This window comes from Linepithema humile, chromosome 2 (assembly GCF_040581485.1).
Source record: "Linepithema humile isolate Giens D197 chromosome 2, Lhum_UNIL_v1.0, whole genome shotgun sequence".
In the NCBI taxonomy this organism is placed as follows: Eukaryota; Metazoa; Arthropoda; class Insecta; order Hymenoptera; family Formicidae; genus Linepithema; species Linepithema humile.
The window spans coordinates 30,129,723-30,140,059 of NC_090129.1; the positions used below are offsets into that span (position 1 = coordinate 30,129,723).

Sequence of the window (10,337 nt, forward strand, 5' to 3'; positions counted from 1 at the left end):
TTTCAAGATTATTACGTGTTAACGTAATTAGGTGGACAATTTTTATGCGCACAGCAATTTACCTGTGCGAAGAATCTAAATATGCGTGTAGAGAGAGTGGGAAAAAGTGCGTGCGTGCGTGCGCGCATCGGTGCGTGCGTGATTGCATGATTGCGTCTCAATGCGTAATACCCCGTCGAATTCGACGGTTTTAAACAGGTACCTATACCGGTTTACCGATCCACGCGCCAAGAATAGTGGCGTGTCACCTTTTCGTTATTCACTGACTAATTCTCGACATGCAATGTAAATATAGTGTTCTCTTTGCTTTAATCGTATAATGTACGACGCATTGTGTCTCTGCCTCTAACTACTGTTTTTATTGTTAATAACGCATCAATCATGTCTCATATTTTTATATAACTGCTATTAAGCAAGTCAATTAATATAAGAACTAATAAATAAACTAATACAATGATATTAATAAAACAGAGAAAACTTAAAATACACAATTGCAATATAAAATTTCAGATAATCGATAAACATTAATGCAGTGTCTGTCTAAATTAAAATCAATTGTCTTAAGATTTTTGTTATATTTTTAAAACATATGATACTAATATTACGTACGAAAAGTTCTCATTCGAAAGAAGACGCCTACAATCGAGAATATAAAAAGATCACGGTCACAAGAATTTACCGCGCTAGATATTTGTGACTCCTGTGACATCAAGAATTTAATCGATTTAATTTTTTAATCAAAAAAAACATTAAATGATTTACGAAAAAAGAAATCTACACGCGTCAAACGATATTAATCGTTAAAGTGTAATAAAAAAGCCTAGAAATATTTGATGAATCAATTTTCTCTCACAAATTGCAAGATTAACAAAAAATTACAAACACATTCACGTTTGTTGGTCCGCTAAAAGAGACCTAAGTACGGAGATATCAATCTTACTGTCCGCTTTGGCTAACCATATAATAAATATCAATGGCGAGCTTTGTGGCCGTACTGCCTTCGTAGGGGTAAGAGACAGGCGAGACTATCGATTCTCGTCAATATGAGAGACTGTCCACTGGTACGCTTCAAGAGGGGACCTTGCGAGGCTTCCGTCGGGGTGGATTAGCGCTCTTCGAGTGAACACAAGGCTGCTTAGAACTCTTATACGCGAATGGAGAAACTATTTTCTTTCTTTACTCTTTTTCAAAGCAAGTTACGCTCCAAGTGTTTGTGTACCTCGACGAAACCACAAACAACATAATGTAGAGAATTACTGCAAAAGAAAATTTTTATTTTAGAACAAGATTGATAGGAGCAAACAATATTACATAGATTATATTTATAATAACATTAAATAACACACACACACACACACACACAGAAAGCTTACTTTATAAATATTATAATTTATATATTTCTGTCATAATTTTTTATTTAAAATAAAATCATTCGTATATCTATTCGATTCTCGTCTGAAAAGTTACCCAAGTGTTGCGTATACTGGAACTTCAGGTAAACTAATGAACTAGGTATCAAGCTCGTGATAAGCGAAAGCTTTACACTCTGTCGGTATATTGGTGGCACCTTCTTTGCTCCACTGGTATGCCTTTTAAACATTTGAGCTTGCAGCAAGCCGAGCCTTTCTTACCGAAGAATAGTTAGAAATTCTCTTATTTATCTTGCACCAACAGTATGCTAATGCCATTATACCGTACGTGGGTTCGGTCACTCACCAAAAATCAATAATCCCTACAAGAGAAGAGATTGCAAAATTAGTTTCACAAACAACATGAATAATTAATGACGAAACTTTTTCATTCGACTCACATGGGCACGAAAATGCAATTAGCAGAATCAAGAATTAGTTAAATTTCGCATGTCGAAGTAATTACGTCTCGTAGAAATTTATTCTAACAAATGGATTACATAAACTTATTTTAATAAATTACATTCATCATATCTACAAGTCATAAAAACTTGTTTTAAAACCTAGCATTTATAAAAGAAAGTGAATAGAAAATAATAGAATTTGCGCAGTTATTAAAACGATCACAACTCAAATTTTCATACGCCTCATATTTGCACTCCACTTCATATTTATCTAGATTCGTGCTGTTATTAATTGCAAACGATCGATCCTGCGTGACAGAATAGTGCAAACTGGCAGCGGAAATTCCAAACGATCGTTCATCCTAACGACATCGACTGTCATGCAACCAAAGGACTAAATATCTATATGGCAAAACTTTTCTTCCACGATCGTGTATCACCGACAGGCACGGATTTATTGTAATAGTCAAACAGAACGATCTCATAAAATCTCTGAAATACGTCTACAAACCAATATCACATAAACTAAGAACATAAAAACTTATTAATTTGATTGAAAAAATTGATTTACTTCGCACATCATCGAAACAGCATTTAAGGCGATTATTTATCAACACCTTAGCACCTAACGCCACTTGAAAAGGTGATGATATATTGCTCTTATGACGGACAATATATACATGTATGATAGGAAAATTACAAACGTGTAGATCCCTATGTGTCACTAGGTCAATATAACAACACGCGACAAAATATGCATTCTAGATAAACGTTGTTTTTTCGCATCAGCGTTTTTCACTCCTGTCGTGCGCTCGGCATCGATCCCTTAACCGCGGCGTTAACATCACGCTAATTTCGAACGATGCTTAATAGCCGTCAAATTTTACGCTCACGCGGCTTGGCGGTTTTATTACACGCTGAGGGCAATTCGTAACCGTTCGTCTTATATGCGATTTTCGCTCGTGTTATCGCCGACCATCTATTGCGTGACCCTGAGCATAAACTGAAAAAAATTTCTTGTTCCAGGTAAGGACGCAACAAGGTTACAGCCGAATTCCTTCAGGGTACATGATCGCGCGAGCGAGCACCGAAGCAAAGTCTCATCTCATCTTCGCCTCCCCCGAGAAAGCGGATGAACGCATCTCGGGCGGAGAGGAAGTGCGCCGATCGATCTCACGCCACGTTCCGCCGACGAGATGCGGCGACTCCGAGACGCGACTGCACTCGTGAGTCTACCCGCCGATAGCATCGTGGTTCAGACATCCACGGCGAACAGCCGGAAGGCCGAATGAATGGTCGGGCTGTCTTCAGAGCGAAGGAAAGCGCGAGCGAATACCGACCTGTCGTGCGATAACGCTAAGACGAGGTAATAAGGCGTGATGATAGATTGACTCGGGAAAGCTGCGCCAACATTCGTCTCGCGAATGTCAGAAGGCTTCAAGTACTGTTAATTGTTGATGATCAATGAGGCTTCTGCGCGTCATAATCAGCTTTTAAATAGTCATACCTTTAAGTAACGGTACACTGCATTCTAATGTTAATTTTGCAAAATCGCAAAGATAGAATAATTATTTAGTAAAGTATTATTAATAATATAGAATATTATTAATGATAAATCCGATAGAATTCTGTAATTATCTACTATACAAAATTATATTAATATTCAAATATTCTTGTATTCTCACTAAAAATTTCACATCCCGATGAAAAATTTAATGCAAGGGGAGAAGAGCTCTACATATTTGTTTTAATGAAATTTGGCACAAATTTAGATTGTGAAATGTTACACACAAATGTGCTTTTAATTAGAGAAAACATCTCACTCAACAAAATTATTATTTTATGAAACAAAAGTATTTAATTTTCTCTTTAATTAATTTGTTCTCTAAAATACGAAACAGATCTTTCGCGAAATACGTGATGTTGGTTTATTTTATGATACTCTCCCACAAAATTGTTACTTATCGCCAAATGAAACGGTAAATTGTTCGCGGAAACTATCACATCGACGATATCATTAATACTAAAATCATTCGCCGGAATAGCCGGAATAGGCACGATTTTCGAGTTTTCTCCGTCCTAAGCGAGCTCCTCCCATCTCTACTGTACGAAAGCGACCGTGCCCGACGCATTAAGATAATAACATCGGAATTGAAGTAGTCGCGTATGAGGGTGCGTCTCTCTGACTTTATTCACGCCAGCAAATATTACTAGCCGTATTATATTACGCGAGGGTGATAAACGGACTTGCTTCGTGCGAAAAGCTCGCCGGTAATTGAAACGAGAATTTTAAGAACATTTATGCAGTCTCCAGAGACTCCGCAAGATGACAAGCGTTTCTAGCACATGAAAAATTCTTGAAAAAGCTCTTTTTTCATACAGAAGTGCGAGAACAGCATAAAGTTGAATGGTTTATTGAAACGCGGCTTTCACTTTCTTATTTGTAACCGCGGGAGCAACTTCATTCTTGGAACGCTTCCTAATCGCTGAAACATTTGGCTCCTTTTATCGGGCACAAATCTGCGGTGCGACGTGCAGAACGTTCTCGAAAGAAGCGGAAATGCACATAATTACTGCGAACGATGTTCCTAAGACTGACAATGTCTCGAGCGAAACTCTTGCATACCTAATGATGCCGCTGCATTGACGATGCTCTTTGCGCATGCGACACTTCTGCATAAACAAAGACATCCGTATAAAAATTTTTATATAAATAGCGTCCATGCATACACGATATTTTTGCGTACGCATGATGTGTGAAATTTTTTCAAGACGATCGTGCATCGCGAAGCTTCTGTACTATCTACCTGCAGTCCTGCGCACACTCGGGCCTTTCGCGAGAATCGTGTTATTTTAGAAAACTGCGTAAGAAGGAAGCGACGGGAAAGCGTGCCGCGAGAACACACATAATTTATCGGTAGATCGTCTTTCGCGCGAGTCCGGTTTACAATATATATATACAATACGATCAGTACGACCAGCACCGTGCTGAGTGGCAGTGCGCAGGGTAAGGTTAAGTCCAGCTGGGCGTTGGAGCGCAGGAGCAGAGACACGGCAGGACAAACCGACGGCAGCGGCTCGAACGTGCCGACCGACCCCGTGCTGAGCGACGGTGCCTTGCCGAAGAGGCTCCTGCGAAGTGTCGCGCGAGCTTAGTGACTCACGAGCCGACGTGCATCGAGGAGGCTCGACGAAGAGCGAGACCGAGAACGTCTCCAGGTAAGTCGACCTCTTCGTGACGGGATCAGGCCGCGACGTCATCGAGCAAGCCTACCGTAAACACCGTAAAAAAATACCGTAAATTCTTTGAATCCTTCTTCGTCGTCGCCGTGTCCGACCATATTCGGCAGTTTCCACTCGTTTATTCGGAAAATCATCGCCGTTGACGACGAGATAAAATCGGACTTCGTTCGCGACAAGCGCGCTTCGTCTCGCCGCTTCTCCTTGTTTCTCTCTCATTCTTGACGGAACTTTCTGGATTCGCTTCTGTCTGGTCGGGTGTCTGATCCGCGCATGGGAGTAGCATCTAATAGTTTCAGCACGCGGCCTGTAATTAAACCGACAATTAATAAGTTTCGTGGAGAACTCGAAAGTGGAACGACGCGTTGTATAATACGTAACTTCCCGTAGATGAAACTAAACGACGTAGATGACCTCCGAAAATTGATTCGGTTGCATTCGTGGGTGTTTTAGACCCTAAATAGACACTTATTAAAAGTGACGTAAGCTCGTATTGTGTGCGCGGGCAGGAAATAATCGCCCCCGCTGGAGTAACGCGAACCGCTGTTCGCAGTCGCTGCTCGATCATCGTGGTAATTATCGATGTCGCCGATCTGACGTAGCAACGAAAGAGCACCGCTTGTGCAACTCGTAGGATTTGCTGTTCGATAAATTGTTCCTAATCAGCCGCTCTATATGCGGATTCTAATTAATAGTTCAATCCACCCACTGTAGCGGTAATCATTGTAGACATGCTGCGCACGTAGAACAGTTATGCATTAAGTAACGAACAATAGATGCTGTCGTCGATAGAAACATCAGTTTATTAGCAAGCACTATTCTCAAAGATACATTAATCTATTTTTATATATGCTAATTAATGCACGAAAATTGCGTTCCAAAATAGCTCAGAATACAGATAAATTTCCACGAGACATCTTTATGTACAATCAATATGTCTCTCTTCCTAAACTTGTAACTTAATTATGTAACAATTGCCGTGGAAACTGCGATAACTTCAGCACAGAGCGATGGAAGTTTCTAGAAAATGAAGGAAGGGTTGGGCGATGGTGAAAGAGTTCGCAGTCAATGATAACTGAAAGTAGTCGATAAAAACTCACCTACTTTCTTACATCCGTAGAGCAACGTTATTTATGACGCAATTAATATTTCAAAATATTCGATGCAGATAACTGATAATATTCCATGCATCTGAAAAAAAATAATTACAATAATGTTTGAATAAAAATAATAATAATTAGTAATTACATTTTATAACAAAGATCTAAGATATGATTGGTATTTCATTACCAAATAATATAACAATATATTTATATTGAAACACATGTACCGATCAAAATGTAAAACGATCAAGAGCTTTAATATTCGATAAGCTAATACTTTTCGCTCGAAGTAGCTCTCGCTTTCCCACTAAATAGTCTGTTCGATAAAGCGTCTTAAACTATTATGGGGGTATCACCGAAGGGCTGTACCAGGTGTGCCTACGAGCGGAATTTATTTTGTAAGCCGATCACATCATCGATTATCGACCGTACCAGTCTTTCTGTTGGCACTCGAGCCCTATTCAATCTGACGCTTCTTTCGTGACTTAGCCGACACGCACGCGTATCATCACTATCGCCGCCTCGAGATCGTGGCCATCCTTTCGCTCTTTGTTTCTGACCGAGAAAGAAGTTATATCACGCTTCCTCGACCGTTCGAATCGAAAACAAAAAGAATCGATACGATATCAGGCTTGCCTAGAAACGATTAATCACGCAAAATCTTGATTGAGCCGCTTTTTACTACTGCATTTATTTCATACTATTTTTATGTTTATTGTCACCGTTCGCCAATATTTCAAAAGTATGACGTTTCAAGTATGACATATTATCGCGGTGATTTCTGGCAGAATTCAGCTTTAAATATTAACACGCGTCTCGCGCACACTTCTATCCGCTACGCGAATCTCGTTGGCAAAACATTCATAAGGCGGGGAAATGGGTTAATATCCTGGAAACGTTGCTGCACATTATTGATAAACTGACACACGTGACAATTGCACATCGCCGGTCTGCCGCAGGTGATTCGAAGATGAGCCGCGCGATAAATTCACGTCGCTTAAACTATACCTGCTGCACCACCCTCGTCATCGTTATCTGTCGTTACCCTCGATATGTCTTTTTGTTTTTCCAAGGTATCGCTCGTAAACTTCAACGATGCATGCAACGCGAATTTCGATCTTAAAGCTGACTTCTATCACGAAAAGAGACAAATTTATGCAACTGTTCATTTCAACTCGCCGAAATATTCGTGACAACCGAATCCAACTGTTCTAGTTCTGTTACAAAATATTGCACCATCAGATACAAAAGGACTATAATTAATTAAACTATACCCATGAGTATGAGTCAGCGTGAAAAACAACTCGCTGTAAAATGCGAACATAATACGTAATTTATTGTAACAAATGTGTCATAATATTTCGAAATATTTGATGCATTATTCAAAAAACAATAATTAAAATAACAGTTAAGTAAAAATTAAAATAAAAAAATAATAATCAATAACTATATTTTGCAACGACAAATTAGGATATAATTATCATCGTCATATTTTTATTTGATATGATAACTTGAAATTATTTTCTTCCCATCTTTTTATCATTGATCTCGCAATATCATAAATTCTATTCATAGAACATCGATAAATATCAGACGTCGCAATAGCGACGCGATAACAAAGAGTACTTTTTCTCATCATTAGTAGCAATTAGAGCAATGAGTTCCGATGCCTCGAAAGTGAGTTCGACGGGAGCGATGTGAACAGAGTTATACGACCTTCTTTTTTTTTTGTCGCGGCGTGAGGAAGCCTCGGTAGAAAATTGCATTGTGTTACTTGCCATTCGATGACCTGAATGTAGGTCCCTTAGAATTACATGCATTGCGTGAGCTTGCTTGGTATCGATCGCGTACAATCAACAAAAAATCAAAATTAGCGCATGCATGTCTCGCGCGCGAAACGTCCTCCTTCGCGAAAAAAGAGACATATCGCTAACAAATGAATTGCTTCATGTGTGTCGCACATTCCAATATTAACTATATAAAATCTTTCTCTAATCTCTTTCATATGTCTCAACCAAACATAATAAACTTTTTTTAACTGTTAATAGATGGAATTTTCAAACGTTGTTCTTATTTGCTTATTTCTAGTATCACACAGTGATAAAATTTATTTTATTCATTAAATAATAAGAATTTATTTTAATTTTTCTAAAATCTATCGTTTGATAAGAAATAAATTAATTGAAAGCAAGTATTAAAAAAATTAAACTCTTTAATATTATTACGAGTTTTAATTAATAATGATTTCATTTTTTGTTATATTTGATTAATACTTACACTTTTTTTTTAATTATCTCTTGGATAATCATTATACTGTCATGAATCATGTATCAATACGACCGACATGTCCTTGATCAATTCAACAACTAATTGCACAACTAGCGGCGCATTAAACACAACCTTCCACCTTTGATAGAATTCTATTTTCCTCCACTTCGATGTTAATGGGAAGATTATCTCGTGCAACCTCGTATCACATCCACGATCGTTCTTTTAATTAAAAGCTGGCCAAAGTTGCGCTCTCCCTGAAACAGAGATCGATTTGGTCATTCGGGTGTCGACAATGAGTTTTGCCTTCTCTTCGCATGGAGACGCTCATTTAAACACGTCAACTTAGCCATCATTATGTGACGCATCCGTGTGAACATACGTGAACGGCGGAGTCAAACACGCTTACCGGGTCGGATCAATAACTCCGGGAATGGGCACTTGCCGGTTGGCAAAGCTGCTACGTACAGAGCAGCCTGTTTTCTGGTCTTCTGATCGGAAATGAAAACGGAAGTGGCCGACATGCTTAAGAACTTCTTCTAGACGTATTGCTGTAACGCCTTTCGCGTAAACCTGCAAACCTAGAAAAAGGAACGCTTGCTTCTGCTTCGAGAAACAGGTTAAGTTTTATTTTTGTTTGAACAGCAAAAAGTGGACATCTTTGTAAGAAAGATTTAAGCGACATTTTGATGATTCTTAGGCGCTTAATCTTAAACGCAGCTAATCAGCTTAACGAATTATATTTTAAATAAAATAGAAATATGTGAATACATTAAGAAAAAAATTATTATAACTTATTATAATATATTGTTTCGTTTTTATCTTTTCAAAAAATATGGTTGTATAAAAATATGTAATGTATCTCGCAAAAATACTAAACATTCTCTGATAATGCATCCCGGACTGAATTTTTAGAACAGAATCAAGATTGTCGGTCGTAAAATAAGATGCACAACCCGACGAAATGAATAGCTTTCGTCGGTGCAATTATTTCGAACGATCCGATATTACTTTGGCCACGTGTTCGCTGTGATAGAGTTTGCGAGAAGTTCCCACCGTATAGATATCTATTCCAAGACAGTAATATAAACGAAGATAGGAGTGAAAATATATTGAAAGATATATAGCGAACCGGAGTATCTTTTGAGCACCTTCGTACTTTTTGGTAAAGAGTGAAAAAAAAGGTCGCATAAATACGCATATTAAAGGAAAGCTAATGCTAAAATGTCTGGAGGTTATCGCAAGGTTAAGCGTGATTAAAATTCTACGCGTACGTAGCTTATGACAAAATTCTGCCTTTTACTTACTTATTTAAATATGATATCACCTAGCGAGTTAGACCACCACCTTTTTTATGCGTGCAAAATGTTACTCTATGATGCTTATTTCGTGTCTCCGACCGACTTAATTACTCGCAGCCGTTGACGTGACCGACCACGAGTAATTCGAACCACCCTCCAACTCGCATGCCGTAAATTGAAAGTGAAATCATAGCCACATTTCGCGAAAGCTTTTATCTCGATCAACAAATTATGCCAATTCCCTGGAAAACAATTTTTCGTTAAGTATATTTGTGTTTACAATTTAGTGACTCATATCAGACAGCTTTTTTTAATTGATATTTGATCTGCTTAAACTTGTCTTCCATCTCGTTACAATTTTGTTTAAACTTGTGAGAATTTCTATCTTAATTGAAAATTATTATTAGAGTTAATATTAATATAAAAGTATTATTTAAATTTATTATTGTGTTGTATACAATAATAAATTACATATTTCTACGTTTAATTATAAACTATTATTTGCGGTAGTTTATATTATTTATAAAGTGCACTTTCTATACAAGAAATGTGTCACACAGTCATGTGTAAGGATAACGGAAATACCAGCTTCGAGAAAAAGTTCAATGCCGA

At 38.0% G+C, this 10,337-nt stretch overlaps 1 long non-coding RNA gene across 2 annotated transcripts; it reads right to left on the minus strand.

Moving 5' to 3' along the window:
- Nucleotides 1-5,921: 5,921 nt before the first annotated feature.
- On the minus strand, nt 5,922-10,069 carry LOC136997816 (uncharacterized). 2 transcript variants are annotated; one of them, XR_010888453.1, is made up of 4 exons: nt 8,834-10,069; nt 8,434-8,681; nt 6,154-6,244; nt 5,922-6,073 (listed from the first exon to the last, which is right to left on the minus strand). It is a non-coding gene; the product is annotated as an uncharacterized lncRNA (long non-coding RNA). The 2 variants fall into 2 exon arrangements; XR_010888454.1 differs by lacking the exon at nt 8,834-10,069 and adding an exon at nt 8,807-8,817.
- Nucleotides 10,070-10,337: the final 268 nt, after the last annotated feature.